General features: G+C 54.6%; 1 pseudogene; it reads left to right on the forward strand.

The window, feature by feature from the left end:
* On the forward strand, window positions 1–4,073 carry LOC125906655 (uncharacterized; annotated as a pseudogene).
* The last annotated feature ends 953 nt before the right edge of the window (window positions 4,074–5,026 follow it).

Here is a 5,026-nt window from a genome sequence, read left to right on the forward strand (position 1 = left end):
TGGCAAAGGACTGCACTTCTTCGACGAAGTGCCTCAAGTGCGGTGGTCCACACACAATTGGACACCCCGACTGCGCCCGGTCGGCCTTGCAATGACCCCACAACTGCGAGTAATGCAGGTGAACTTGGGCAGAGGAGAGAGGGCCCAGGACATTGCCCTCCAAACTGCCCGAGAAAAGAAAGTGGACGTGCTGCTGCTGTCGGAGCTGTATCGACCGCCTGCCAACAACGGTAGATGGGCCTTCGACTGTTCGAAGAAGGTTGCCATCGTCGCAACTGGGTCTCTTCCTCTCCAGAGGATTTGGTGCAGCAACACACCGGGACTCGTCGCTGCCGAGATAGGCGGCACCACTTTCCTCAGCTGTTACGCTCCACCTCGTCAGCCCACCGACGAGTTCGAGCGCTTCATTGAAGCAGTACAGCTCGAAACGCTTACCCATTCACAAGTCGTCATTGCCGGCGACTTCAACGCCTGGCATGTGGAATGGGGAAGCGAGCGTAACAGCGAGAAGGGAGAAGAGCTGCTCAGTGCCATCCAGCAGCTAGACCTGGTTGTGCTAAATCAGGGCACGACGAGCACCTTCGACGGCAACGGAGCGGCAACAGCGAGTATCGTTGACGTGGCGTTTGCGACACCAACCATCGCGCAGCCGGGAACGTGGAACGTGTGCGGTGATTACTCGTACTTCGACCACCGGTACATCACGTACACTGTTGGCACCACAGTTCCCGTCGTAAACGAGCCCTCATCACCACGGATGAGACATCAGGGGCGCATTCGACACGCGGATCGGCGGTATAAGGCGACGCAGTTCTCGCAGCGAGCCTTCCGAGCGCGGTTCTCAGAACGGGCGGTCAGTCTCGAACGCATGGTTGAGATCATGCTCGCCGCGTGTGACAAAACGATGCTGCGGGTTACAACGTCGCATAGTGACCCCCATCGTGACCTGTTCTGGTGGACGCCGCTGCTCAGGCTGCTGCGAGAGAACTGCGATCGCGCCCGCGATCGGATGCTTCATACCAGTGATCTTCAAGAGCGGAGCATTGCCGCAGCGGAACATCGCACAGCGAGGGCGGAGCTGGGGAAGGCGATAAAGGCCAGCAAGAGGAACTCGTTCCAGGAGCTGATCGATATCGCCGAGGAGAATGTGTTTGGAGCCGGATATCTCGTCGTTCTGTCCCACCTCCGTGGTGGACGGACGCCACCCGAGACGGAGCGGGACAGGCTCGAACACATCGTGTCCGATCTCTTCCCCCAGTACCCGCCCCTCGTCTGGCCAGAAGCGGCTACCATCGAGGGAGAGGAGCAGTCAGGAGCGGTTACAGCAGTGACGGACCAGGAACTCCAGTTCATCGCGCGCCGCATGGCCAACAAAAAGGCCCCGGGACTCGACGGTATCCCGAACGCGGTGGTGAAAGCAGCCATCTTGCAGCACACGGGGGTTTTCACAGCGCTGTACCAGGACTGCCTCGTTAACGGCACGTTTCCTGCAGCGTGGAAGAGGCAGCGCCTTGTACTCATCCCGAAGCCAGGAAAACCCCCCGGAGAGAGCAGCTCGTACCGGCCCCTGTGCATGTTGGATGCACTGGGCAAGGTGCTTGAGCGCTTGATCCTGAACAGGCTGCACGAGTTCCTGGAAGATCCAGATTCACCGCGACTGTCGGACCGGCAGTATGTTTTCCGCAGAGGGCGCTCGACCATCGGTGCTATTCAGAGGGTTGTTGAGGCCGGCCAGCGTGCGATGTCGTTCGGTCGCACGAACCGACGCGACAATCGGTTCCTCCTAGTTGCTGCGCTAGACGTAAGGAACAGGCACAACCAGGTGAAAGCTGCTGCGAAACAGGCGATATCAACAGTGATGGAATGGATGGCTCGACACCATCTCGAGTTTGCGCCGGCGAAAACGGAAATGGTGGTCATTTCCAGCACCAAAGCCCCGACGCGGATCACCGTCCGAGTAGGCGACGTGGACGTCACCTCGTCCCGCTCGATCCGCTATCTCGGCGTGACCCTCCAGGAAAAGTTGTCGCGGCTGCCGCACGTCAAGAAGGTCACCGAGAGGGCTGGGAAGATCGCCGACGCCACATCCAGACTGCTGCGAAACCATAGCGGACCAAGGGCATCGAAAGCGAAGCTGCTAGCTTCGGTGTCCGAGTCCGTTATGCGTTATGCAGCACCGGTATGGAGTAAAGAGCTGCAGAAACGAGAGCCTGGTCGCCTGCTGGAGCGTGTCCAGCGAAAGATGGCACTGAGGGTGGCACGAGCATTCCGTACCGTGAGGTACGAGACTGCCACCCTCCTGGCTGGTCTGACCCCCATCTGCCTGCTGGTGGATGAGGACGCCCGGGTCTACCAGCGACTAAGTGCCGTCAACCGCACCGACACGAGGGCGAACATCCGGAAGCAGGAGCGACAGGCTGGGCACGATCGAGCAATGGCAGCAACAGTGGGATGTGGAAGCCGACACCAGCCGGCACACGCGTTGGGCGCACCGTGTATTACCCAACATAGGCAGCTGGCAGTCCAGGAAACATGGAGATGTGTCGTTCCATTTGTGCCAGATACTCTCAGAACATGGCTTCTTCCGGGACTACCTGTGTCGCAATGGCTTCACATCGTCCCCTGACTGTCAGCGGTGCAGCGGCGTCCCTGAGACCGCGGAGCACGCGGTGTTCGAGTGCCCGAGGTTTGCTGAAGTCCGTGAGCAACTACTCGGCGCGGGAAGTACGGACCCGGTCCGTCCGGAAAACCTCCAGCAGCACTTGTTGCGCGATGCCGAGAGCTGGAGCCGTATCTGCGAAGCTGCTAAGCGGATTACGGCTCAACTTCAGCAAGCCTGGGATGACGAGCAGCACGTCGAAGATGTTGCCGATCTGGAGGCACGGCGTGCGAAGATCCGTCGAGCATGCGAGCCGCCGAGCAGCCAGGGCACGGCAACGAGAGGTGCAGCGAGAAGGACGTCCCCCATCTCCACCACCATCGCCCAGAACTGCGGCACGCCGTACAGATCTACGGCTGCGCGGCTCTTGGCAGGCGCGATTCAGAGCGAGAAGGCGTCAAGCGATTCAGGACGCGAGACGCCTGTATGGGGAGCACAGTCCTGCATCATCGTCATCGAGCAGCAGTGACGACGATTCAGACGGCCGAGGAAGCGCGGATATCGCAGCCGGACCGTCTGGAATTTGCAACCGCGCTAATGAACGAAATAACGAAGCCACGGACGGTGGCCTGAGTGCTGCGGAAGAAGCCGCAGCGGTCGAGGCGGAAGTTGCCTCCCGATAGACGTTCTGCATTCGTTAGAAAAGAAGCGTCTACTAGCAAGAACGAGTGCCCTAGTAAGGGATAACAGAAGTTGAATTGAATTTGAACAATAAAAAACGGAAGATGCATCATGCACGGAATAGGTACAGGCAATTCAGTCTAGCAACCCCCTTCAGGGCACGCCCTCGAGGGTAAAAATGTAGTGGTGAGGGAGGGTCTGAATTCCAATGAATAAAGAAACCCGCTTTAAAAAAAAAAAAGCCAGTTATCCCTGTGGTAACTTTTCTGACACCTCTTGCTAAAAACTCGTTATAACCAAAAGGATCGTAAGGCCAAGCTTTCGCTGTCCCGAAGTGTACTGAACGTTGGGATCAAGCCAGCTTTTGTCCTTATGCTCAGCGTGTGGTTTCTGTCCACACTGAGCTGACCTTTGGACACCTCCGTTATCGTTTTGGAGATGTACCGCCCCAGTCAAACTCCGCATCTGGCACTGTCCATGACGTGGACCGAAAGGACCTGTCCAGAAATCTTCGAGCCAGGCGGCGCGCGGAACCGGGGGCAAACGTGACATCATAAACGATCGACCGCGCAGAAGCAGCGCACCACCGACGTACGCAAGCTTGTACCCTTGCAGGCCACGGTTCATGGTCGGACAAGCGGGTAACACGCTACACACGACGATGCTACGATGCAGTCTCCCCGGCGGCACCACCCAGCGACACACTGGACGCTGAGCGAGAAACACGGTGCATTGGGCGCGCGCAGGCGAACCGCCGCCACAGCCCCCCGGCACAGTGGGCAACGGCCATACAAACGCCGGGATGAAAATCAATTCCTCGTGCTATTGCAGTTTTTCTTCATTCAATACCATTGCTCTTACTATACAGAGCAGTCCTATACTAAAATCGTCAAGACAGCAAAAAAACCTCAATAATTATCGCTCACAACATTTCATTATTGTGTAGTACTTAACAGCATCAACAATTATTGTTATGAATTTAAACAAAGGCGGAGTAAGTTCCTTACTAAAAACGATTTTTTAAGTACTACGCGCTAGAACAGCCGAGTGTTTCATGGTTAGTTTTGAAAAGAGATGATTCATATCTTACGACCTTTTTTAAACTGTTTTTCTCTGTTCAGCTTTGTTTCTTATGCCTGTTTGTTTCAAATGCTCGTTTATGACAGGTAGTTCGATACTTGCGGTGTATGGCTCATACAACAAGACGTCAAAATCGCTCGTGCTATTTTCAAGAAAAAATTCAATAATTTTCGGGGTCGCGGATGGTCGCAGCTAACTTCAACGTCAATACGTAGGAAAAATGTTGATCTTTCCTTTGATATGCGACTCACGAGTGAAATCGAGTCGAATCATAAAAAATTTTGCTCTCCAAAATGAAAATATCCAAAAACTCGGCAGTGATGTTTGATTTTCAATCATTTATGAACTTTAAAAACAAGTTTTTGCCAAATATTCTGACATAACATCAAAGTATGACAAAAAACCTTTTCAACAACACATTAATTATCAAAATCTAACCATCATATACAAAAATATGAAACAAAAAGGATATACAAAAATATATCCTATTTCGTCGAGAAAGGCATAAACCATCGTCTCCTCCCGTTGTCGCTTCCGTATGTCTGATTGAACACCACCACTCGCTACCTTTTCGTCGTGGCAGCGGATATCCTCCTGCATGAGGAGGACTAACGGGGTGGTGTTGGCGACAACGCAAGCGGCATCATAAGACACGGTCTGGAAGGC

Source organism: Anopheles coluzzii, chromosome X, assembly GCF_943734685.1.
Source record: "Anopheles coluzzii chromosome X, AcolN3, whole genome shotgun sequence".
In the NCBI taxonomy this organism is placed as follows: Eukaryota; Metazoa; Arthropoda; class Insecta; order Diptera; family Culicidae; genus Anopheles; species Anopheles coluzzii.